General features: G+C 44.3%; 1 non-coding gene across 1 annotated transcript; it reads left to right on the top strand.

Moving 5' to 3' along the window:
- Positions 1–68: 68 nt before the first annotated feature.
- LOC110472928 (uncharacterized) lies at positions 69–27587 on the top strand. The gene is made up of 3 exons (XR_014956840.1): positions 69–11173; positions 11959–20594; positions 22188–27587. It is a non-coding gene; the product is annotated as an uncharacterized LOC110472928 (transcript).

Below are 27587 nucleotides of genomic sequence, written 5' to 3'. Positions count from 1 at the left end.
TGTTTTTCAGCTGTCTGCCAGGGTTTAGAATGCTTCTGACCAAGGCCTGGAACCTCTAAAAATGTCTAAGAGACATTTTGAGTTCACACATCTCCCCTCTCTGTTTGAACCAGAAACACCTGCTTTGCCATGTTGTTCAAGGCTCTTCGAATGCACATGAAAATGCATGGCAGAACAAGTAGAACTACAAACCCTATAAGAATATAAAACACTGTTTTAAAAAGTTTTTTCCACAATGGTGAAAGATTTAAAAGGCCAATGAAATCATTTCACCGGAATCCTGTAAGTTTCTTTTTTCCCAATTTGCTGATACTACTTTGTATCTGTTTTGTATTCTCATGAATAGATTTTGAATGATCAAACAAGTTCATGCAGCATGTCCCCTCAAATTTTTCACGTCTGTGCCCATGTGACAGCAGCAAATAATCAACTGCTGCCCTGTTCTGAAACACCGCTTGTCTTGCACTGCTGATATCTGTTAACATGTCACTCAGTGCAGACGAAATGGCACGACTGTGTTTACTCAACCAGCATGCTATGTGGTCCAATTGTGTCAAGGCCACCCCCAACGCTGTTTTTGGGGTGAGAAAATTGCAACTGCAATTCTCCGAGCCTTGTCCCAAGTACAAACATCATTATCACAATTTGGCTATATTGTTCAAAGAATGTTTTCTCTTTCCTGTGTGTCTGCTCCTTTAAAGTTCTCAAATCAGGTGTTATCAATGAGAGCTCCTCAATGCTGCATGGATTGCTTTTGACTTTTGCAAGGATAGCAGGCCAAATTCTGTCCCCGCAAACTAAAAAACACTCCCTTTGGTAAAGTGGCTGGGTGTTGAAGGGATAGTTTGCTCGTCACTTTGGTGTGATTGCACCAAGATGACACATCTCTATAAAAGAACTGATTTGGAATGATATCTACTATCTGATTATCTATCTTTGCCACTCTCAATGGATTGAATTTGATACCAAATTCCATTTTTGTCGATCCAAAAATTTCCAACTTTGGAGGTTCAAAGTGAGCCACAGGAAGGAACTGTGTCCAGACATGCCATCCCTCCATAGGATCCGAAAAAGACTTCAGAACCTTTTGGAGGGGTGTCCCCTGGAATTGGTCATTCCTTCACTGGCACACCTACCAAGCATGTCAAAAATTGTTTCCCCAGTTCTGAAGGGTCAGGCAAATGCTGTCCAGACCCACTGCCTTTGCCAAAGTCTCCCACACCTTTTCCCTTGGCTGTCTCATGGGAAAACCTGTCCCATTGCCCAAGGCAACAAGCAAGGGAATGAAGCACATGAACACTATATGTCTGAACCCCATGTCCATGCCCCCAACCTCTGTGAGAAACCCAGCAATGCAGCAACACCCAAACAACACTTGATTCCCCAGAAAAACCCCAAGTCTCTGAGTTGCCAATCGTTGTCTGACGAGACATCTGCAGCGTTGCTGTCCATCTTTGTCTGCATGCTTGCTTCTCTGCTTCTCTGGTCCATGTTCACTGGCATCTGCACCCGATGAGGTTTCACATGCCTTGCCGACACCCACTTCGGTGCTCGTTCTATAGAAATACAAACAAAACCCTTGCCCCAAGTTATTAATGTAAATGAACTTTCAATTTGTCCTGACTCTGGGTTTTTGACCAAAACTAAAGAATTTTCCCTTAGCACTGCTCGTGCACTGTTTGTAAAATGTCTGACAATTCACATACAAAACTTTGTTCAACTGCATGTGGGATGTTGCTCCTGCCTCCTCCTTTTCTGTTTATCCAAATGGATTTTAAGGTATGATATATGCTGTGGTTTCTCCTGTATGTCATGATCCAAAAATTGCTTCTGGAAATGTGTGAACTGAAATATAAATGTGAAAACATATTAACTGAAACACAAATGTTTTCAAGCCTCTCAAAAGATGTATATTTTGTGACATCAGTTTGCCACAGCTGAAGACTTTTTCAAACCTCTCAAACTGGTCACTCCTGTAAATACAGGATGCTGTACAAACTGACACTCTGACAAACACTGATGATTTCCTTTGCCTGACCTTTAGAAAGTGAAAGGATTCCATCAATGCTTGTATACTTTTGTGAAAAAATGCATGGCTCAATTTTTCTTGCTCAAAAATGTCTGGCAGTGTTTGTGAGATGGACACTGTAAATCTATCTATATGAACATTCACTTTTACTAAAAACCTCAGAAGTGAAAAATGCATTCTGATGTGCATAACAAAATATTTATGTTCTCTGTCTTTTAGGGTTATTTTCATGCATAATAGATACGAATATAAAATTTCATTGTCCATATGTTTTAAAAGTGATTCCTCTAATTGTTTGGCCACATTTGAAATATACATTGAATCTGTGATCAGATTGATGGCTTCTGAAATAACTGAAAAACTCTGACTATTGCTACTAATTTTACAATTTGTGGTGAGTCTTGTACCATTTTTTACATCTGATTCCCATTTCTCTATTTTTGGAATTTTCCATGTGATTTGTGAGTTTTCCTTGAACTATCAGTAAACACTGTCATCTTTTCCATTAATTCTTAACTTATTTTTGATTTCTCTCTAAAACTTATTTTTACATTTAATGTTTTGTGAGCTAAAAAATGAACTGTGCAAACTTCTGGGTATTCTAACAACGTGATTGAAAAATCTTGTGACTTTGGATTGTCCACTCAAAATATTTTTTCTTTCTTTAAATGTAAATGAATGATTAAGAAATCTTTGCCTGACATTGCCAGCAATCTGGTGTTTGCCTTAACAATGATCTGAGCCATTATCTCTAAATCTGTAAGAACACCTTTTGAGGGCCTGTAAGCTAAAAACAAATACCTACTTTAAACGTTATGAAAACATTACCACGATCCTTGCTCAAAGTTATTAACTTGACTGATTTTTTCAATTTGATCCGTCCAGTGTCTGGCACTCTCTTCATATTTTCCTCGACAATCAGCGAAATCAAGTCTACAAAAGAACAATCTCAAAAGATTAAAATATACAAAATTTTCATTACTTATTCCAGCCTTATTTCAGGCACTTCTTCACTTTTTTTCTTTTTTCTCTTTAAACCATTTTTCTTTTTTCTCTCTTTCTCTTCTTCTCTTTTGAAACAAGAAGGTTAAAATATAAAACATAATATAGAACAAGACAAAATATCTTAATAATAAAATGCAGAAAACTTATTAAAATCAATAACAATTCAAAGGAGTTCAAAAGAAAGATTCTAAATAACATATATAATATTGAACAAAGCATAATTATCAGAAACATTGTGCCAGTGGTTCAGAGTCTGCAAACAGCTGAAACATTTGTTTCCAGTGAAAATTGGCATCCCTTCCCGGGCAGGGCTGACAAGTCTCACCCCGAAGCTGTGTCAGCTGTCACATGTGTAGGATCGAATTGATGGATCAAAATTATCTATATAACATTCATTTTTGTGCAAAAACCTCTGAATTTTGCTGGCAAACTCATCCGTCCAAGTTAAAATCAGGGCCTGGCCAAAACCCAAACTTTAAATTGGAGTGATGCTCTTTAACATACTATCTTAAACAAAGCTTATACTAACATTACATATATGATACCTAAAACATAACAACTTATTATAACATTTTCATATAAAATAAGCACTCAAAGTTCAAACTGATAAATTGATCAAATGACACAAGGATTCATTCTTCTTGAAACTCCTTTGAAGGCAACAGATGTTTTTTCAATTGAAAGAAACCATAAAATTAACATTAACAAAAGACTGTCAGAGTGCTTCAGGAATCTGTGTCTGAGATTTTCTGAAAAACATTCAAGAATGTTAAAAAATAGAAATGCAATGATTCCACTCACAAGAGACATAAAAACAAACCAGATAGTTCACCTAGAAAAATGCACAACATAGTTAAAGTCCAAAATGAAACTTCAGAATGACATGTAACCTGGATGAGATTACAAAAACAAGAATAAAACATACAAAAATTCGCTATGAAAGAACAAAGCACAGAGCTTCACCTGATAACATGATAAAATTTCTTAACAATAACATTTATAAAACACTTAAATAGTTAAACGCAAAAGAAAGAATTTGGAAATAAACACCCTTTGTATCATTACACCAAGAAATAACAAAATAAACAAGTGATCATTAAACAATGAAACCAATATCAGAAAAACTCAGAATAAATTTCTTCAAGACTCTTATACACTGATAAGCTTACAATAAAACAGAAAATACTAAAAGAAAACCAAGAATCCGATAGACTGTCTTCCCTTTAACTTAATATTCATTATCATCTCATAAACTCTTTCAGTCAAAACCTTCTTATCCTTTAAGAAAAACAACTAAACTTTGTTAATTGAACAAACTTAACCTTTGAAAAACTTAAAATATTTTTTGAATTAAACATTACTTAAACTTAACATATAAAATATTGGTAAAAAATCTCTAAATTATATTAACTTTATGAAATATATATATATATCAAATTAACAATATATAAATCTATTATCAATTAAATGCTTATAAACTTAACTTTTTCAGGGCCCAAACTAAGATAAACTTAAAGTTATATACTCTAATTAAACAATACTTAACTTAAATTTAAATTAAACTATATATAAAATTCAATTCTATTATTAATAGAATGCTAAAATACAACTTAACTTAAACCTTAACATAATAAATAACTAAAGTTTCATACTATTCAATTCTCTATCTCAATTCTCATTATGATATCTCTTTTTCACATTATGTTCTATAAACAATATTCTTCACCACACCGGATGGGTGCATGTGCTGATCAATTCTGTCACCTAACTAAAAAATCTGGGGTTAACGTTTAGAAACATTGGAGAAGTTTGAAGGAGACCCTTATGATTTCAAGTGGCGACTTAGCTGTATCTTATTTTTTTGGGTGAATGTTGGAATTCCATCTTGTCATTGCTGTGGGACAACATTTGGTGCAATACATGTGCTTTGCAAAAAGTTGTTTACTTTGGGTGCTGTGGTTTCTGGGCTGTGCCGTGTATTTGTTGTTAATGTTTGGATGTGCACTGCAGTGGAAAAAGCCTCGGCATCTGCTGTGGAGAGGCAGTGACCAAAGAAATCCCTGCCTTGGCTCTGCCCAGTCCCCGCTTGCACGAGCCTGAACGGTGTGCAGGGGAGCAGTTTTGGCACAGTCACGCCCCGCTTCTGCCTGCATTGGGGTGACTGTGTCTCTCTCCTGCTCTCAGCCCTCGCTCACACCCAGTGTCGGCTGTGCTGGACCCGTGCCTAAAACCTGTCCCTTAGACACTTCTGCGTTTGCTTTAACTTCTGCAAACGCAGTGTGCATTCTGGATTCACCCGTCTCTCTCTGTGTTGCCATGGGAACAAGAGAAGGAACACCAGCCCCGACTGTGCCCCACCGCGCCGGCCCCGGCCACGGCCGTGAGCTCGGGACTGCCCCCTCTCATGCCCGATTGGACCTGGCACCGCTCCGGTCCCGCTCGGGTCGTCCCGCCCGGCCCCGGTGGCTGTCCCCATCTCAGCGTGGTTCGGCGCTCTGCTGACGTCATCAGCGCGCGACCACCGCTTCCCGCCGCCGCCGCGCCCCGCGCCGCGTCCCGCGCTCGGGTTTCCCCCCCCCGCACAGTCGCCGCGCAGTCTGTGGATGCCTGGCTGGCGGCCATCGCCGCTGCTGACAGTCTCACTGCCCGTGCCACGCTCGAGATACGAGAGAACCCGCGCCACGGTTCCATGCACTCCGCTCTCCAATTTGTACTTCCGACAATTGATTTACATTCGCAAACCCCGTACTAATTCCTGATAAACTTTCAGTCTAACATTTATTCTTGTTATAAATTGTGACACGACAATTTGAAGTGTCTTAATTCAATAAAGCAATTTTATTTAAAATAGCAAGCGAGTAAGGCAGGCAAAGCACAGCGCTGGGCGGCCGGGAGTCTCCTGCTCCACCAACGGCGCACAAAAATGTTCTGTCCCAACCTTCCTTTTATCCCCCCCCTTCTCCTTGCAGGCGTGACTCTCCAGATGTAGTCTGAGTCTGGTCGTTGTGATAGCTTCTAAGTCTCTTCTTTTGAGATACGGCAAGCAGACCAGATACACACACCCAGGACTCTAATCTCAACCTCCTTATCACCTTGTAAGCAAATAAACATTTCAAAGACACACCAGTACATTCTTATGCAAACCAAGGTAAGCGAGCATACCACAGTGAACAAATGATCTTCCACTTATCTCATTCTGACAACCGATCTATGTGTAACTGATTCTTGATGCAATAACTATTAAGTTCTGGTCGTGTCTGAAACTGACAGGGGTTGCTGTGGGTTTATGCTGGCTGTTGCCATGGGAACCGCAACGGACCCGTTCCCTGAGTCATCCTGGCCACGCTCCGTCCCAGCCTGTGTCACCCCGGGGGTGAGGACGCTCCTGCTCTGGTCCCGGCCGTGCTTTCGCCTCGCTCCGGCTCGCAGCGCCTGGTTCAGAGCCACTGCCGTCCCCCCCGGGCTGACGTAATCACCCTCCTGTTCCCATTTCGGCCCCGATGTCTCCCATCTCACTTTGCCCCTCTCCTGACTCTGTTCCAGCACCCACAGCCCGTGCGCGCCGGCCCCGCCCCGCCTGCGCCCGTTCCGCGCGTTCCAGATGCGAAAATTCCCCTGCACCCGTGGCTCTCGGGCTTTGCTCGACCTTCACGCGCGTGCCCGCCGCCTGAGTTGCAGCGAGGGACGCCTCTCGCTGTCCCTCTGCTATTTCCTCAGCGGGTCTGGCTGCCGCGGTCTGGGAGCTGCCCCCCCCGCCTCTTGGATGGCCGCTCTTGCAGCTTCACGGATTCTTGACACTGAACGTGCCACGGGATGCTCGGGACGCCTGGCCACTGCACCCGCGCCCCCGCCGCCCCGTGTCTGCGCTGTTCTCGCTGCACCCCTCTCGTCTGCACCGCGGGCTGTTTTGAACTCCCCGCCCGCACAGCTACGAAAGATTTCTCCTCTCCCCTCCTCTTCCCTCTCTGCTCTGCACTCCCTCTTCACCCTCCCCCGCGGAGACGCCGCCGCTGCTGCCCCTCTCGCTGCGGGTTTGGACTCGAGCAGCGCGTGGTCCCTTCCCCCGCCGGGGGCTGCGGCTGTGCTGGGCTTATCTCTCTGTCTGGGGGATTTGCATTGGAGGAGCTCAGGGACTGAGGTTCAAGGGAAACTGAGGAACAGTGGGAACCTGGAGACACAGGGCATGATGACAGACCATCCCCTGATCCTCCATGGGAGGCTGTCCTGCTTCCCCTGGGTCTGTGGTGAGGAAAACTGCCCCAAGCTGCTGGCTGGGCGATCTTCCTCCTTTGTGCTCCCATAGAAGCCCCAGCTGTCCGGCTGGACGTGCCGTGCCGTAGAGCTGGCTATAATATTGTCCTTGTTAAAAGCAAATGTTTTGTGGCAGTCTTATCTTTTTGTCCTTTTGTGGCTCAGTAATAAAGTTACTTATTGATTCTTTGCCAAAAATTCAATCCCAAGAAAAAATATATATCTGTGTGCGAGTGACTACACCGCACCTATGATAACAAAGCTTTCATTTCATTTGGGCTGTCTCTACCTGATGGGTAGAAGTTTCGCCCTATAGGGCTAAAAAAAAATCTTTAGTGTGTCATTGGGAAAAATCCTTCCCTCCCCATGTTCTTAATTTCGACCATTCTCACCAAAAGCTGAGTCAGCATGAAGTCAGTCCAGAGATGGCACTGTCTATCGTCCAGCAGGCCACAGGCGAGGAATCCCAGGCGCGCTTCTGGTTTCTCTCCTCCTGGTTGTCCTCCAGACGAAATGCCTTGGTGAAGGTCAGGTTCTTATCTTGAGCTTTCCGCTCCCTTTCTTCTTGAAATTGCGGAGAGTGTGTACTGCTCTTCTTTTTTTTTTTTTTCTTCTTTCTTTTTCTGCCGATGAAGGTTGGAGGTTGTTTGATGTTTCTTTTTCTTCTTTTTGTTGATGCCCGACCAGGGACGCCAATTGTGAGAACCCTGGCCTTGCTCTGGGATCTCATGTGGTGGTGAAATTCCTCCTCCAACCCATGCTTCCAAAGAAAAACTCCGCAGGCTTTAGCTGTTCGGTCTCAAGGCAGCTTATTCTAGTTATCTAACAGATTATGTTCTTGAACTGCCGCTATTTAATCAGCGGCCTGGGTAGAGGCACACACACACTGACATCCTCTCTATCTGCTGTCTTCTTCGTCTCTCCCTCTGCCCAGGGCTGCTGCTATCTTTTATAAGATATATTACGTATAACATGTTTACAATTATTCCCCAATACCTACTACCTACGCTGCCAAGTGTTTTTCTACTCTAAACCAATCTGTGAGTGCCAACATCACCAAGAACATGGAGGTAAGGAAAAAGGAGGAAGAACAGGATCAGCCCACTTTCCTCCATCTTAGAACTTCTGACCCCCATGTACAAAGTGAAAACCCCCCTGTACATGTGTTAAAACCCCCCTGTACAATACTAAAAAAATTTCCCCTCTACTTTGTAACTACTTTTACTATACTATCTAACCTTTTGTGATTGCTTGTTCCACCTCCAAAGTTGGTAATTCATTCCATGGCTCAAACTCAAAATCACAGCTGTTTTTCAGCTGTCTGCCAGGGTCTAGAATGCCTCTGACCAAGGCCTGGAACCTCTAAAAATGTCTGAGAGACATTTTGAGTTCCCACACTAATCGTGTGTTTTGCCCTAGGTGGTGGGAAGGAGACTTTGAACGTAAGTTAATTTCTTTTATTTCTTTCCAGGAATCACAACAGGTCATTGCTCTAATATTGGAGACAAATTGCTCCAAAAGAAATTTGACTAAGTAGACAGTGCTGTTATTTACAGAAGCTTGCCTTACTTCCTGTTCTCACCAGAGCTGTGATGTTACTGTTGAGGTTGATCAAACTACTTGGCTTGTCAGGAGGATAAACAATGTGATTTCAGAGCATGATCTCTGCTTCCTCTTCATTGCTGTGTTAATCAATTGGTCTGAATCAGTGTGAAATTCCAGATTGTTATCCCAGCCTCCCTGTATGTTTCATGGGAGTTTGGTTCCATTCACATGATGAATTTTATCTTTGCCCAATTGCGATGAATGCAAATGCAGTGTTAATTGGAGGTCCTGAGATGAAATGAAGCATCCAGTCAGGATTTAGAGGAAGGTTGTGCTCAAAGGGTTGTGTTGGATATGTCCATTTCCATTTAGCTCAAAATTGCTGATGTTTGAGAAAGGATCTGGCTACCACTGAAGGAGCTGACTGACTGCCAGGTGCTGTAGCTGTGCAGACTTATGATTTTGTATTCCAAAAAAAAAGATTTTTTTGAGACCTTAGACCCACTGTTAAGCAGTGATACACAACACAGACTTAGTAGCTGCCTAACCAGAATGAGTTAAAGCCTTGTTAAATAAATGCATAATTCCTGGCAGGAGTTTCCTCTGGGAAGTACCTGGATGATTATTCAGTTCAGGGTCCATGCCGCTCTCTTGGCTATTTCATAGAATCAAGACAACATTGAAGTTGGAGAAGACTTCTAAGATCCTGAGGTCAATCTAGCACCATTACCATGTTCACCACCAAACCTGTCCTCACATGCTACATCCACACATTCTTTGGACACTGCAGGGATGGTGACTTCTTAACCAGCCTGTCCCAGTCCTTGACAACCCTTTCAGTGAAGAATATTTTGTGATATCCAACCTAAACCTCTCCTGGTGCAACTTGAGGCTGGTTTATGTCATGCTGAGTTTTTATTTCTTGGTGTTGGAAGTGCACTGAGATATTCTGAGGTGAAGCCTTTCTTAAAGGAGTAAATTGAGTCTCTGACCAGCCCCAATGACTCGGCAGAGTCCATGCTCTGGATGTCTGTCCTTGCCATGCCTTGGTCCTAGCAGTGCTGGCCAGGAAAGGCTCCCTCTTTCTCAGCTTCTGTGACTGGTGCATGATGACTAGAATCAGCATTAGTGAGGGAGAAGTAAAACTGTTCCAAGCTTCTGTTTTAAATTTCCCTGTGATGTAAAACATGCACTTTAGCTGAACCTTTTTTTAGAAAACCACTTTCATCTAGCTGATAAGAAAAGCCTCCTTGCCTTTGTCAGAGACCTGCTCTGCAGTTGACAGGAGGAATGCACGCACAGTTTTGATGACTGAGTTGTTTTTTTTTTTTGTTCTCAAAAAGCTCTCTTAACTAATAGATGTTCTGTCTTTCCAGTGTTTGATGATAACTTGCATTGAATCCCTTTGTACAATTTGCTGGCAGCCAGCTTATGCTGTGACTGTTCTCAGTATAGTGATGCGAATGAAACCAGCATCTCCTATGGTCTTTGCACCAGGAAGGTTAATGGTCCTTCCAGCATTATTTCAGCAGGTTTTTGTCTTGCTATTAATCCATGTACTATATTGCTGTGTGCGAAATCATGTAAGTGGCTACTTGGAGACTTTCAGTAACATTAGATTGTGATGCTACAGAAATGATCTCTCTGTAAAACACTGCTGCTTCTGCCTCCAGCAAATAAATCCAGAGCCCTGGGTCCCAGCTGAGCAATGCTGTGCCATAAACCAGCAGTGACTGTAGCTGGGCAGCACTGTTGTGTGACCTGAATGCCATTTCCACTTGGCAGTTGTCCTGATCTGCTGATCCACTCTCAAACTGAGCAGCCTGGCCTACTGGAAGTTGTCTCTGCCCATGTCTGGGGGTGGAGCAGGATGTGCTTTGAGGTCCCTCCCAACACAAATTGTTCTGTGATTCTATGAAAATTTGGCGGATGGTGATTTCTGACTCTCAGTCTCTCTGGGGCTCTTTACAGCCCTCTCTCATTAGATGGATGATGCTTTAAAGAGTTGTCACTGGTAATGCATCAGTGGCTAATAATAAAAATACTCCTGTGGACTGTGGGTTTCTGTTGTTCCCTAGGCTTCCTTACTCAATAGCAGGCTCTAATAACAGTCATGCTTCAAGTGCTCTCCCTGTGTCTCCTTAGTCCATCAATGTGGCCATCAAGAGCAAGATTCCCTGTGTGGTGGTGGAAGGCTCTGGGCGTATTGCTGATGTCATTGCGAGCCTGGTGGAGGCTGAAGGCACTCTTGCTTCCTCCTGTGTCAAGGAGAGCTTGCTCAGGTTCCTGCCTCGCACCATTTCCAGGCTCTCAGAAGAGGAGACTGAGAGCTGGATCAAGTGGGTGAGTGTGGGATGCTGTGGGAGGAGAGTAGAGGGAGCAGCTGGTGGCTTCCAAGTCAGGGGTGTTGCTGTCTGGTGACATATGGGGTGTGCAGGGCTCCTTGACATGTTACATCTGTGCAGATTTAAAAAAGGAAAATTCTGAATCTCCAGGGTTTGGAACAAAAGCCTTGGAAGGGGCTGCAATCAAGTCAGAAGATGTCTGCTCACAGGAAAGTTAAGAAGGTTCCAGAAGGATGTCTTCCCTGTGGAGTGTGGAGCTGCTGAAGGCAGTGTTCCCTGTCTGGCCACACTCCTCACAGCTTCTGCTGAGCTGCTTTAGAGTGTACTTCCTCCTGCATCAGAAATGGCCAAGATTATTTGTCTTTCATGTGCTAAAATGAAATTAACTCTACAAAGCTTCATTATGAGAAAAATTATCTGGTTTTGACAAAGCACAAGGAGGTAGAGACTGTTCGCTAACAAACTGCTTGACATAAGTTGAAACTTGTGCTGTCACAATCTTTTCTACTTTCAAGAATCACTTCTAATTACTGAGATTATATCATCTTGTTCAAAATGATTTGCATAGGGGAATCACAGTTATTTGCTGTATGTTCAGGGGATAATTAACGTTGTCCTTTGGTGACTTTAAAATCAAGCTCATTATCTACTTCTGTTTGGATTTGTTAAAACTCAGGACTGATGAGAAGCAGCTTTTCTGTGATGTGGTGGCAAATTTCTTTTTAATAGGAGATCTGTTACTAAACAGCCTTGATAGCTTTGAAACACTTTTTTTTCCTGTAGATCAAAGAAGTCCTTGAGAGCCCTCATTTACTGACCGTGATCAAAATAGAAGGAGCTGGAGATGAAATTGTGAGCAATGCCATTTCCTTTGCCCTGTACAAAGGCAAGTATTTGTTTTTCTGAGTTTGTTTGGGGATTTAAAAATTGAAAAAGAAATGGCTATTTATTCTCTAGAACAGGTTTCCTTAGAGCAGTGCTATCTCTCTAGAGCTAAGCTACTGCCACAGTGTGGAGCCTGTCTTCTTCTGAAGGGGTGTGGGCAGGCTACAGCAGCAGTATGGGATCTCTCAGTGTGGGAAAAATCCAAACCAGGTAATTGGGAAGGCAGCTTGGAGAACCCTAGGGATGCTGGTAGGAATCCTGCAGAATCTCTGCTGTGTAGAGGCTGCAGGACTCTGAGGAGCCTGAAGGAAGCCTTGTGCTGACCTTGGTTATGAGGTGCTCCTGGCAGCTCCTTTGTGGCCTGTCTTGGACCATAAACACATCCCTGAGCCTCCAGCATCCTCCAGCCCCCCAGTCGGGAAGATGTGCATGGGTGTGGGGAAAGAGCCACTTGGAAGGAGTCTTGTCCTGGCAGTGTGAGAAGCAGAGATGATAAATATGCCTGGTCTTGACCCAGAGGTTGTTCCTGCTCTGCAGCGTTCAGCACCAACGAGCACAACAAGGATAACTGGAACGGGCAGCTGAAGCTGCTGCTGGAGTGGAACCAGCTGGAGCTGGCCAGCGATGAGATCTTCACCAACGACCAAAACTGGGAGGTACAGCCCCCTTCTGAGTGAGTGCAGGGGGGACACATCCCAGCAGGAGCCACTGTCTCAGCACCTCAGCCTCTTGGTGTTTATTGCTCCTGCACTGACACATTCCGTTCAGCCTGGAGAAGAGGTCAGACCTCCTTGGGAGCTGCTGCTTCCTCACAAGGGGCAGCTCCCATCTCTGCTGTGACAGGGATAGGACCCTAGGGAGCAGCTGGAGCTGTGTCAGAGGAGGATCAGGCTAGATATTCTTCCTCTGGATGATGCTGGGCACTGCCCAGGCTCCCCAGGGAATGCCCAAGAAGCATTTGAACAATGCTCTCAAGGATGCACAGGATGGGATTGTTGAGGTGTCTGTGCAGGGCCAGGGGTGTCAGACTTGATCCTTGCAGGTCCTTTCCAACTTGGGATACTCCATGAAGCCATGATCCATCATTCCATGATGATCTATTGTACGATCAGTGGTTGCAAAGGTGATCTGCCCATGCCAGAAATGCTCTGGGCCATCCAGCCAGGGCAACCGTGTACAGAAAAAAAACTGATTCTGATGAAAACGTGACAGTGACCACATGTCAGGCCTTAGATAAGGTGTACACGTCTCATATGTTCCCTAATATTTACTTTTCCACTTCTTCCTAGTCTGCTGACCTGCAGGATGTGATGTTCACAGCCCTGGTGAAAGACAGGCCCAAATTTGTCTGGCTCTTCCTGGAGAACGGCTTGAATCTACGGAAGTTCCTCACCACTGAGGTCCTGAGGGAGCTGTACACCAACAACTTCAGCAGCTTGGTGTTCAAGAACCTGCAGATTGCCAAGAACTCCTATAATGATGCCCTCCTCACCTTCGTGTGGAAGATGGTGGAGGATTTCCGGAGAGGTTTCAAAAGATACTACAAAAACAGCAAGGATGAGATGGAGATCCAGCTCTCAGTGAGTGATGGGCAGTTTGATCCTGCTGCAAGTGAGGTTTTATCTGGACTGCAGTGGTTAGAGCAGAAAGTGCCTTTTACACAAATATTCTTATTGCCAGCTTCAGGAAAAACACGGAGGCCGATTCTTTCCTGTCGAATACTTTAAAGTCAAAGGTTTTAATAGAAATAGCAAATGTAACCTAGCTCACAGTAGTGTGTGACAACTGGCAGAGAACTGAGAGAAGGGATTGGTAAGGTGGCTGTGAAACAAAGAAAATACAAAAACAGGAGAGTCCAGACATGGATTTGTTCCTGCTGAAAACATTTGGTGAGCCTAGGTCTGAGTTCTTGCTCTCTCTTTCAGGAGGAGTGTCCTGTCACAAGGCACCCATTGCAAGCTCTGTTTATTTGGTCAGTTCTTCAGAACAAGAAGGAGTTGTCCAAAGTCATTTGGGAGCAAGTAAGTCAAGTTCTCCTTTATTTCTCTTTGCAGGCAGCGCAGTCGGGTTCTGTGCCTTTGGTTTATTGGCCTTTGAAGGCTCCACGTCCAGCTTCAAACACAACACCACAAGAGATAACTGCTAGATGACTCTCAGTAGATTTTATATTGCCCATTTTGTCTGGATGTGGACTTTATCCTTTCATTTCCTAAGGTTGTGTGTGAGTCAGCAGTCTATATCCATTGTATGTTGTCATCTGTGCCTAAGCTGGGATGCTGAGTTCCCACACATTTCACAGCATGGATGGATTCTGATTCCAGCTGTTTGATGGAAATCCAATTTCTAATTTGGATTAGACAGAAATGTAATGATTGTAAAATCCAATAGATCATTCTGGACTGGGAACTGAGCAAAATGGAGGATAATGTTTAAAGGATTCCCCCTGGTATAGTGGAAGCTATCCCTGCCTGTGGCAGGGGGTTGGGATGAGATGCTCTTCACGATCCTTTCCAACCCAGATCACTGTGGTTTCAGGATTCTGTGATCATGTTCCATTCTCAGGGGGATTTGCATGACTTTAGTCTCTCTCCACAGACCAGAGGCTGCACTTTGGCAGCCCTGGGGACCAGTAAGCTCCTGAAAAGCATGGTGTCTTGGTTTGACAAGACAGGAGTCTGTGAAGGAGTGCAAAAGCCTCCTGTGCAATGGAGAAGGTAAACCCCCTCCCTTCGAATTACCAGGATTTTTATATTAAAAGCCTATCAGGCAAAGATATGGGAATGGGAGTAACAATTCTTTACTAGGAGAAAACTAGATAACAATTTAAAAAGGCAAACGCAATTGGTACAAACAAAACTAGTGATAAAGTCCACAACCTGACACCCTGAGGAGTTGGGGTGTTGGTAGCAGTCCGGTTGAAATGACAGCTGCTCCTCTTGCAGTGGCTGATGAATTGCAGCTGAAGTGGTGATCTTTAGAAGGGTATAGTTTTCTCTGAAGATCTGGTGACAGTTGGGCCGGTCTTCCTCTGGGAATCCAGTGAAGGGGCCACTTCTCTGGGAGTCCTGCCGAAGGAGCTGCTTCTCTGGGAATCACACAAAGAGAGAGCTGCTCTGTCTCCCAAAAGGTACCACTTTATACAATAAAAGAGTGCTTGGCTTCCTCCTCTGGGTGGAGCATCTCACAATGGGATGGTGTTACGTTACCAGCCCTGCAGTGAATCAGTCAATGGCCCATTAACAAACCATTACCTCTTCAGAGCAAACCATTGTTCTTGGAAGAGATAACAAACCTGCCCAACCTCCAACAGATGGCAAATAGAATACAAGCTTATCTTACAAACCAGGACACATGGCCAAGGTGAAGAATGGTATAAATGCTGCTGGTTAGTCCAAGGAGCTCACTAATGAGTATGAGACAAGAGCAGTAGGTAAGTGGCTGCTCTGTGACTCCTTCAGAAATTTAGTGGGAAGGGTCAGAGACCAGGGAATTAAAAACTAGATATCCAACATTAAATATATTTTTCTTTTATGTCAACATGTGATTTTACTGCTTAGAAATTCCTTCCATACCATTTGTTCCCAGTAGAAATTTTGTGTCCTGTCTTAAGAATTTGGCTTCAAAGGGTGCATGTTGTGGAGTTTTTTTTTTGGGCTGGAGAATTTCTTTCATGGGGAGGAAAAGCTCCTTAGCTCTACTGGCAGGGCTGAAGAAAGGTGCCCACAAACAGGAAGGAGAATATGGAAAAGGAGAAACTTTCCTAAGGAGTACTGGTAGTATTCAGGTTGGGAAAAAACACCCTTCAGGGAGTACTTCTGGGGAGTGAGAACAAGTAGCAGGTAAAAAGTAGATTGATGATTCTGTGACTTTATAAGGACCAGCTCAAGGCCATGCTGGAAATATCTTGCTTGTTTCCAGAGAGCATCTTTTATTCTACAAAGCAAAAACTGCTGAAATAGACTTTTTTTAAAGGTATCTACATCCCTGAGGCCAAATGATTTAGCAATACACTAAGGAGTGAACAGTGCATTTCCCAGTGAAAAAGGATCAGATTCTTTTTCCACCCTGCTCTTAATTTTGGACTGCCTATAATTCATTAGATCAATGCCAAACGGAATTTAAGAGGATGAAGCAAATAGATTTACTGAGTCATTTAAGGAGGAATTCACATTTTTACTCAATTTTTTAGTTCAGAACTAAGTGCTCTGTGTGATTTAATGTTACAGTTTTCCATCCAGACACAAATTCTGTATCAAAAGTTGAAGATGTGCAAGTGGGGTTGTAAAGGGATGCACAGTCATTCTGCAGTGCTGAAAATGTGGAAAGGGTTCTTGTCTACATGCTTTGATATTAGAAATATTACACTAAAGATACTTGCACACAAATTGGTGGGAAATTGAAGTTGGAGCTCAATGTGGAGTTGTTTCTTTCTACCAGAGCTGTTCACTGAGTGCTACAGCAACGGCGAAGAACTGGCTGAGCAGCTGCTGACTTATTCCTGTGAAGCCTGGGGAGGGAGCAACTGTCTGGAACTAGCAGTGGAAGCCAGAGACCAGCAGTTTATTGCCCAGCCAGGTGTGCAGGTAATGGCAGTGAAGGAAAGGTGTACAGGTCACTGTAGCTCTTGTGCTCTAACAGGGGGTCTTGGTTCCTCTACCCACAAATGTAAATCGGGAGGAAAAAATCTTGACTTGAGGCTATAAATCATCATGAACTGGATAATAAAGATTGCCTGAAGTGGTTTCTGCTTTGGGCTTGCACAGTGTGGATGTAATGACCAGCATGGATGAGCATTGCATATAATCCAATGGTTTGTAAGTGTTTTATCAATCGGGTCAAGTCCTGCTCAGCCTCACTTTTAACTCCTCATCCCATAAATGGAGCATGGCTGCCCTAAGGAGCTGTTACTGATGCAGAAACCTTTCTGTTTTGTTGCAAAAGAAATCCCTAGTATTTTGATTGAAATCTCAAAGTTTGGGGTTTACTTTTACTAAATCAAATGTTCTAAAATAGCATTCCTAGGTTATTTTGTTGCTGTTGCAACAAATAATGGTGTTTCCTTATTCCCTGCAGAATTTCCTTTCCAAGCAGTGGTATGGAGAGATTTCAAGAGACCCGAAGAACTGGAAGATTATACTGTGCCTGTTCTTTTCCCCTTTAATAGGCTGTGGTTTCATCTCATTCAGGTAATCAATTGACTTTTCATTAGTGGGAAATTTTTTCAGAGGGAAAGCAAGTTAATTAATTGTAGAATCTTAGGGCAAGGCTGGCTGGAGATCATCCAGTCCAACCCTGTGCTCAAACAGGGTCAGCTGGAGCAGGTTGCCCCAGGACTGTGTCCAGTTTTGGATATCTCTAAGGGTGGAGACACCACAGCTATTCTGGGGAAGCTGTTCTAGTGTTCAGCCAATCTTAGATAAAGGTATTAAAAAGCCAAATGAGCTTTTGACAGTTTGGTTTTCACTCTGATCTTGGATTGAAGACCGCAGAATCATAGGATGGTTTGGGTTGGAAGGGACTTTAAAACTTAACTTGTTCCAGCCTCTGCCATGAGCAGGGACACCTTCCACTATCCCAAGGTGTCTCCAAGCCCCATCCAAGCTGGAAGATTTACCAGTTTACTGGAGCGCCTCCAGGCAGGGGTTGCAGGATGTCTTTACCTCTGAAGTAACATCCTGAGCTGGACTTTGCACCCTTTGCGCTTTCACTTTTAAGAACACAGATGTTTCTAGGCATTAAAAGCTATGCTTTGAGACCTTTTCCCTCTTTTAATTCCTCAGGAAAAAGCCTGTGGAGAAGAGTAAGAAACTCTTCTTATATTATGTGTCTTTCTTCACCTCCCCCTTTGTGGTCTTCTCCTGGAACGTCATCTTCTACATTGCTTTCCTGTTGCTCTTCGCCTATGTGTTGCTTATGGATTTCCAGAAAGAACCCACGGCCCTGGAGATCATCCTTTACGTGCTGGTCTTCATTCTGCTTTGTGATGAAGTGAAACAAGTAGCCAGCACTTGCAACCCCAGAAAGTTTAGTGTTAGACCCACAGCCTTGAGCTTTTCCCCCTCCAAGGCAGTGCAGGTGCTCAGAGCCACTTCCTAGCAGAGCTGCTCAGGCAGCTCAGGGCCCAGTGAGGGATTTTTTCCTCTGGTGTTTAATTCCTGCTTGTGCCCCTGCAGTGCAGTGTCTGTGCACCAAGAGGATAAGCCTGGTGCAGGCATTTCCCAGGAATGCTTGGCTTGCCAAGGTAGTTGGTAGTAAATGGCTAGATTTAGCACATTTGTCTTGGTGCAAAGCTTTGGATGAAGTCATTACTGCCTCTCTTCTCTACATTCCATCCCCTTTATTTTTTATGTTACTAGTAATCTACATACCTTTATGCATTTTTATTTTGCTTTTAATCATCTATATACTTTTTGCTGGTTCAATGTAGACTCAGGGACCAGCTCTGATGGGGGAACAGCATGTGGGACTGCCTTTATAGCCAGCCACTTAGCTGGTATCTTCTCACTTCACATGGAATCTGGTGGCTTTTGGGCAAGCTGGTCTCTGCCAGTCTGTGGTCAGAGCTGGGAGATGTGGGAGGATGCTGGGGGAGTCAAAAAGCAGTGGGTGTGTGGGTTTGGTGCTGCGTTCTGATTCTGCTGTAAGGCCTGAGTCATGTCATGAGTGTTTGTGGGTGATCTGCTGGATCATCCCACCCTGCAATATCATTTTCTACTTGAGCTCAGATGACATTTCTGATACTGCTGTTACTGTGGTCTTTTCCCTTTTTAATAGTCAAGGTGGAACACTGTTTATGGCAACTTTACTTGCTAAGAAAATGGGGGAAAAGACTCTTTTGCCATGAAAACACTAATGGAGTGTTTGTTTCTGCTGATTAAGGTTCTGGTGTCTCTGGACCTGTCCTTGCACATCCTGTGTGTACCCAGCAAAAGTCCTGGGGAAAACCTTAGGGATAGAAACCTTATTTTCCTAACAATGTCCCTTTTTCTTACAATCCTGAGCAGGTAGAACTGCTGCAATTACTGTTAGTAACTGGTAGCCAGACTGTACCAATTTGGCAGTGGAGGCAGCTAAATTTGAAGACTTAAAGTTATCTGCAGCCAGTGTTCTGGCTGCAAAGCCATTTTCCTGAGGAGGAGAAATGGAGCAGAAAGCAGAGCAGTGTCCCAATCCTCTAAACTTCTTGGGGAAATTCCTCCCTGGCTTCCCCTGAGATAGACCATGGGTGCATTAGTCTAACTCTGCATCAGAGTTGTGTGTGTCCTTTATATTTAAAGGAAAACAGAGGGGTCTCTCAGATTTTGTTTTCACATCCCAGACAAAGTAAGAGCAGTTTGCCTGGGGTCCCTGTAGCTGCTGCAGTTAGATAACCAGTTCTGGGGAGAAATCAGCCCTTGGTCTGGAACAGTCTCTGACCTGTAAGCCACTGGCTCAGCCCTGCTTTCACTTCTGGTGGTCCCAGGGATTTGTAAGTAGCTGGAGCTGCTCCTAATCCTGTTTTGAGCCATGGGGAAATTGGCAAGGCCTTTTCCCTGCTGTTTCCTTAGCCACATGGAGGTAGCCTCCAGCCAGGTGAGTGGGTGGACTGGGGGGTGTGAAGGAAAGCCCTGTTTTCTCCAGTGGAGAAGGAATCTGGACAGAACCTCTGTGCATTTCACCTCTCAGCAGAAGAAACTGCTTGGAATTTGGAGAGCTGCACCTCAGTCCCAGATGTTTTATTTGATTTAAGGAGCGACTGGGCAGAGACAGCACTTGGGAGAAAACTCCCTTGGATTTCTGTTTGTTTCCCATAGAATTACTAAGGACAAAATTGCCTTCCTTGGATATGTCAGTTAGAGATTCATTGAGCAGTACTCTGCAAAACTTTGATATCAATGGAAATTGAAATTGAAAAGACTTACGATTTGGGATGCAGTTTATTTCTCCAGACCTGGCAGAGGTTTGTCCTGATGAAGCTTCTTGTCCTTATGAGTCACCTCTGAATTGATTCCAGAAGTTAGTTCTTGCACAGACTTGGGATCCAGGCTGCTGTACCACTCAGTCTGGGAATGAGCAGGGATTCTCACTAGACTTGCAATTCAGAAATAGAGAGCTATGTAATTAAAAAAAAAAAAAAATTAAATCTGGGTCTTGCATCCAAAGCATGTGTATATAGCTGGGGGCAGATTAGTGAATGAGCTCTGTGAAGGGAGAGAAGCCAGGATGCATCAGCTACCCTTAAACTGTTACCCCCTTCCCCCCTGCAGTGCTTCCTGGGTCACACCAAGACCCAAAAAACCAGGTTGCCAGTAACTTGTGGCATTGCTGGATACATGAAACCCCTCTTTCTGGGAAAACTGAAAGCCATCTGAACTCTGATGTTATTTACTGTGTGACAAAATGTTAATTGGACAAAGAAACTATACTGTGTGGGAGTTATTTTCTGTTCTTTTTCCTTCCCAGTGGTACATGAATGGCAGCAAGTATTTCTCAGACCTGTGGAATGTTATGGATACCCTTGCAATCTTCTATTTCATAGCAGGAATTGTGTTCAGGTGAGTAGTAGTGCCTTCTCTTGTCCACGTTACAGCTTTGCTTCCCTTCCTTGGTGGGTTTTGCCTACAACCTGTAATTAAATTTTGGGGAGCAATGTGTTCATGGAATTCGCATTGTGAAGGTCCCAAATACTGACAAGTGTTGACTTAAAAAAAAAAGACAGGGGATCTTTAGAATTTTTTGTGGCTCCTGCTACTGGCTGTTTAATATGACCACCTGGGCCTTGCATTATATTTAAGAGGACTGTGCAGCAGCCTAACAATGTCATTATCTCCTAGAAGCTGTTTTACACAATGGGGTGAGTTAAAAACCATGGCAAAGAAATGATGGAAACACATTTTCCAAAGTAATTGTGCAGTCAGCTGTAACTTAGTACTTGTTGCCTCAGGGCAGTGCAGCAGATGTTGCACTGTGGTGGTTTCAGAGGGCTGTGGGAGTAGCTCCAGGTACAAATTTCCTTGCTGTTAATAGCTTTAAGGGTAAGAGAAAAAGTGAGCAGGATGATGATGCATGTCAGGAAGAAAGGGTATAAACCGAGTGTGCATTAACCATCTCTGTCACCTGTCATTAGATGGGGTCCTGGATAGCTGTGCTCTGCTTTCTAATTACTCACCTACCACTCTCCATTTCAATGTTTCAGTGTGTTTTTACCTGATTTCTGCATGATTCAACCAAGGCTTCTCTTTGTTTTCTTCTGCTGTCTCCATCAGGCTTCACTCTGATGAAAGCTCTTGGTATTCTGGGAGAGTAATTTTCTGTTTGGACTACATAGTTTTTACCCTGAGGCTCATCCATATTTCCACAGTTAGCAGGAATCTAGGACCCAAAATTATTATGCTGCAGAGGATGATAAGATTCTGGCAGCTATTCAAAAGTCTAAATACATGATGTGACAATTTTTTTTTCCCCCTTCCCTCTTAAGAGTGAAATCGCCATGTTCTGATAATGGCAGCAAGTTAAATCAGCTAAACAGGATGAATTAAGATTTAAGTGGGACCTAATTAAGAGTAGGGCATTTTTCTCTGTCAAGAGAAAGAGTAAGGATTAGATTGAAGACGAGAAGAGGAGACTTGCTTCCTGGTAGCTTTTGTTTTCCATACCTCAAACATTCCAGTGGTATTTCTGTTGCTCCCATCGTATTCCCCAAACAAGAGAGTGATGGTAGAGGGTACAGGAGGAGGACTTTGGTCCTCCACTGCATCCATCACACAAGTACCTGAGGAAGAGAGTGGTGAGGATCCTCTCATACAGTGCTAGAAATTCATGCAATCATTGGCCAGAGTGTCTGGGCTGTAAATGCTGGTTGGAAGCCATCCAGAGTGGCATTTTCAGAAGCTTTCATCTCACAGGGGTAAGGTGAGCCACAGTCCTTTTTACCTGGTTCTGGCTTTTGTGGAGCCTGTCCGATGCCAGGGGGATATCCTGTATTCCAAAACATGCTTTGCTTTTGTGGTTGCATAAATATTTTTGAAGTTCTCTGAATGGGAGTGGTCAGTTATTACCATGTGTGTTGTGAAATTAGGAGCCATACCTGTGTGGCTTGCAACAGACCTGCAGGGGCGCACTGATTGATGCCTGTTGTCCCTTTTCAGATGATAGATGTCTTCTTCTTCCTCTTCCTCTTTGCTGTGTGGATGGTGGCCTTTGGTGTAGCTAGGCAAGGCATCCTGAGGAAGAACGAGCACCGCTGGGAGTGGATCTTCCGCTCGGTCATTTACGAGCCCTACCTAGCCATGTTTGGCCATTACCCTGATGATATTGATGGTATTTATCTTCTGGGGAGTCCCTCCTCGGTGGGTCAAAGGTTCTGTCCTTCTAAAGGTTGGCCAGCCCTGTGCTGGCCCCCTGCCTCCAAGTCTAATGGGGAGCAGGAATGGAGGGATGAGGGCAGGACCAGCAGAACGAGGAGCTCACTGTTTGCTCTCCCCTCTCTGAGGTACCACCTACAACTTCGACCACTGCACTTTTTCTGGGAACAAGTCCAAGCCCTTGTGCGTGGAGCTGGATGCCAACAACCAGCCCCGCTTCCCGGAGTGGATCACCATTCCCCTTGTGTGCATTTACATGCTCTCCACCAACATCCTCCTGGTCAACCTGCCCGTGGCCATGTTTGTGTACGTAACGAAGGAGCCGTGGCTTCCTGGTCATCCCTGCACTGACATAGCTCTGGGGAAGAGACTGGAGTGCTGGAAAACAGCAGGAAGCCAAGCCTTGCCTCTGCATCTGTCACAGCAGCCTGGGGGAAACTGGTGCAGTGTCCTGGGGAGGGATTGCTGCCTGTCCTTTGCCTCCATCTCTAAGCATCCTCTGCACTGTGGGTGTGGTGCAAACCCCAGCAAACCCATCACAGGGGTGATGCTGGGTCAGAGCCTTACCGAAATGTGAGTTGCTGCCCAAGTGAACTTGCTTGAGCAGCAGAGTGAGTAAATGAGTTATCATCACTCTTCAGGACACTGTGGTTTTATTAACCTGAGCTGCTGTGTGGTGAGGATAAGTCTGGTATTGATTTGATGGACCTGCCATTTATTGTTCTGACTTAGACCACAGGCAATGGGCCACATCCCCCTGGGACATGCAAAAGGACTTTGTCTTGAGAAGTGCCATCACCTCTAGACCAGCAAGGTCAGGGAATGTCTTCCTCAGCTTCTCCCAGAAATCTTTGTTGCATCCTCTGCAAGCTGTGGCACAGAGTTGATTTAATCATGGGAAGTTCCTCATATCAGACTTTGGGGGTGTGTTGCCTTCATGTCTCACTTGGGAATGCAGCTGGATTGGTGTTGTGCCTCTGTTCCCATTCCCAGCCCTTGTCCTTTTCTGCTTTACACTCATGACAAGAGTACTCAAAACCTCTGACCACCCTTCTTGAGGACCACAAGTTTATTTCTGTGATTTGATGGTACCTTGGCAGGAAGTTGCTTTGGCAACAGGAGTATTGACAGGACTCCTGGTGCTGCTCAAGAGCATCTCTCAGCTGAATGACGCTGCGTTTCCTGGCCTGAGATGAGATGCTAGAGAGTGGTAAGTTGAGAATGCCTCAGATTTAGGTTCTGCTCTGACCCCTTTTCCCCAGGCTGACCTAGAATCTAAAGAAAATCAGAAATACTATTTTTGGCAAGGCATCCAAGATAGGTAAAGCATATCTGTGCCTGGGGAGAGACAAGCATGCTCATACTCCCTAGGAAGGGTGCAAGTACCTCTCAACAATGAAGGAAAGTATACAGCAGTAAGCCAGCTCTACCCTAAAACCTTTAATATTTGCTAGAACACTTTAACAGTACCTGATGGTAAATGCTCTGGTTTATGCTGTTATGCCAGTAAAAAACTCTCTAGTTTTCACCAGTTGCATCTATCTTTTACACAAAAAGGGAATCTCCACCAGGTGAAGGTTTGCATTTATCTCACATAAAGTGTTGCCTTCATGGGAGGCAACGGCGACCTGGTTGAAAGGAACAGCACGGCAGCCCAGTTTCCCCTGGGCCACTCGGGCTAACGACACACGCAGGACACCAATGTGGTGGACGGTCTAAAAGCCTTTATTATCTTATCTCATGGGTTTAAATAGTCTTGGGGGACTCTGTTACGTCAGGGGGGGTTGGCAGGGTCTCTAGGGTTAGTCAGGAGTGGAAAACTACTGGGTTAGGTGTGGTTACATTCTTTGGGGTAATGGATAACATGTTGCAGGGTGAGAGGGGGATGGGGGTCTTTCTTTCCGTCACATCCCGAAATCTTCCGTTCGCCTGTCCCTATCTACTACAATAAAGGTGCGTTAGGCTCTCAGCAGAGGCATTTTGGGAGCATCCATCTGCCACTTAATGTCACACTGAAAGGTCAGGCAGCCTGGGAGCTGCTTGCACCTGTGGTTGTTGCTTTGCAAGGTCCATACAGTGCCTTGTGCTGTGGGTTTGATCTGTGCCTGCAGTGTCCTTAATACATCTACTATAAATCTCAGGAGCTTTTAAATTTCTTGTAAGTATTCTAGTTTTAGGTTTGGGCTTTTTCCTAAGAAAGCAGTTATATGCTCCGTTAATAAGACACAATATCTTGTGAAGAAGCATCCTGTTCTCATGTGTCTAGGCTAGAAGAAGACTGGTTAGAGCTGAGGTAGTAAAAGTACATGGAGTATTTTCTTCCTATTCATATATTTTCCTGTTTATTTGTAACTTCAAAGTTTTTTGTTTTTTTTTTGTTTTCTACTGTTTTAATTCCACCCATTTGCAAATTACTCTCTAAGGAGGAGAACAAACTAAATAACCTCCTAGTCAATAAAAATGACTACCTTCAGAATGACTAGGGCCCCTAACATCAGAAGGACATGGAGCTGCCGGAATGAGTCCAGAGGAGATTCTCAAAGGGAATGGAGCCAGGCTAGGAGAGCTGAGGGTGCTCACCTGGGGAGAAAAAGGCTCCAGGGAGAGCTCAGAGCCCCTTGCAGGGACTAAAGCAGCTCCAGGAGAGCTGGAGAGGAACTGGGGATAAGGCATGGAGGGACAGGACACAGGGAATAGCTTCCACTGCCAGAGGGCATGGATGGATGGGATACTGGGAAGGAATTGTCCCCTGTGAGGGTGGGCAGGCCCTGGCACAGGGTGCCCAGAGCAGCTGTGGCTGCCCCTGGATCCCTGGCAGTGTCCAAGGCCAGGTTAGATGGGGCTTGGAACAACCTGGGATGATAGAAGGTGTCCCTGCCCATGGCAGGGGATGGAATGGGGTGAGCTTTAAGGTCTTTCCCAAGCCAAACTACTCTGGGATTCTGTGACTATAAAACCATGCCCTGGTACAGTAGAGGAATGCTCTGTTCTTGGCTCTGATGAAGCTCTTTGGTGACCAACTCATCCTGGTTGTGTTCTCTCTTTCCCATCAGTTACACTGTTGGATCAGTGCAAGAGAACAATGACCAGGTGTGGAACTTCCAGTGCTTTTTCCTGGTGCAGGAATACTGCAGTCGCCTGACCATCTTTGCCTACATATTCATGATGCTGAGGAAATGCGTCAAGTGCTGCTGTAACAAAGAAAGCAAAGATCCATCCATTTGTTGTGAGTTGGATTTTTCCTTGTTGACCAAAAGTCATCTCTGCAGCAGGTGCATTGCAGTTCCTCCATGGCATCCTGTGCTTATTCCAGGCATTTTGTGCTGTGCTGGGAGATTTCCAAGGGCCATGTAGACCTCTGTCATGCAAATCCACTGTGCTGCTGGAAATCTCTTCAGTAAGATTCAAGTTTTCAAGTGATATTTATCCAGTGCTCTCTTATCTAAGCCATTTCCATGTAGAATTGCCTTGTGTGTTGTAATTCATCAAGACTTCAGATTAATCCTAATTCTTTAGGGCTGCTTGTGCTATTTCTCAGCTTTGCAAGGTTGTGGGTTTGGCTTTTTTGTAATTCATTCTTCTTTCTAGGGAGTGACAGAAAGAGAACAAACAGTTTCCATGTAGCCAAATGAGCAAACCACCTCAAAAATGTGACAAGTCAATGCTCAAGCTATTTCTCCTTTTTCTGTTGGGGGACACAGATAGGAATTGTTTTAACAAGCCTTCCCCCTTGCCTCTCCAGCAAATATAGTGTTTTCTCAGCTGAGAGAGAATACATTGAATTAATTGACAGGCTTTTTCCCATCCATCAATAACCTGCCTGGTGCCCTGCAGCAGAAGCTGGATTTGTTACCAGTTTAGGAGGAAGGGCTTTCTTTGGGGTATAAAATTGTTTAGCACTAAATCATTTTGGCTGTCTAAATTGCTGTGTGGATTTCTTGCTGGGGAAGCTGTTGGGTGGCAGAAATTCCTGCTCAAATGATGCACAGTTGATGTTGCAGCTCTGAAAGAATGAGAGAGTTAATTAGAGCCAGAAAATGGTTGTGGTTTTGCTGATGATAGGAACTGAGAACTGCATGGAGGAAGCACACTGATGTATTGACTGTGGTAAAATCCTGCCTTCCCCTTTAACTCTTATGGAAATGGTTGGGATTTGAGTGCTTAGATGCTTGTTGGATTGTGGGGGAACAGCTGAGGGGTTTGTGAGGTCAGAGGAGCACTGGGTGGAAGAAAGGGACTTCATCCATTCACCAGCCTGGGGCTTCTTCTGTCGCAGTTTATTTTATTTTTTTATTTAAACCCCTGTGGTTTATTGTGTCCTTTTGGAACATGACAAAATGCTGAAGTATTACCCTGGATGTCTTTGATGCCTCAAAGTGGGCTTCTCTGTATCAGCTCTTGAATTTACAGCACCACCACAAAATGCTTCTTAGAGAAGACAATTCTTCATCATTCTGGAGTGTTTCAGTTCAATCAAAAATCATATATCATGGTCCTTAGAATTGTTACTCCTAATGATCCAATATGGGGTAATGTAGAAACAAATGGAAAGCTCAAACCCAGATGGGATCTTGCTAGAATATCCTGTACCTGTTGAAGCAAAGGCACCTGTGTTAACCAAGACTCAAAAAAAGTACAGAACGACTTCTGGAGCTTGTAAGGTTGTGGGTTGGTTTTGTGTTTGCTTATTTGGTGGGTTTTGGGTTTTATGTTTGCTCGTATTTTGTGTTTTTAAGTGACTCTGGTTGCCAGGAGCATTCAGTGAAAGGCATTAGTGTCACATCTGTGAGAGCTGAGTCACAGGTGGGCAGTGGGGCTGTGAGTGCTCAGGATGTGGAGAAGGGAATCATTAACCTCTGAATGCACACACTGACCCAGCCGCTTTGCACCTTGGCTTTCGAACACAAATTAAGTATTTTTCTTTCAAATACATTTCCCAGGCTCAAGAATGAGGACAATGAAATCCTGGCATGGGAAGCTGTCATGAAGGAAAATTACCTTGTCAAAATCAATACAAAAGCAAATGATTCATCAGAAGAGTAAGCCTGCCTATCTTTGTCTTCATTCTCTTAATTTTCTCTTGAACATTTCTAGTGAAGGCATATTTTCAGCCGCTCTAGGTGTTTACAAACTAATGAGTAAGTAAATAAACTCAGCATAAATGTGCTTTTTATTTCTGAAGTG

The sequence above is a fragment of the Lonchura striata genome, chromosome 7 (genome assembly GCF_050655825.1).
Source record: "Lonchura striata isolate lonStrDom1 chromosome 7, ASM5065582v1, whole genome shotgun sequence".
NCBI classification, from domain to species: Eukaryota; Metazoa; Chordata; class Aves; order Passeriformes; family Estrildidae; genus Lonchura; species Lonchura striata.
Note: the sequence above shows the minus strand (reverse complement) of the source record. Positions and strands in the feature narration are given on the sequence as shown.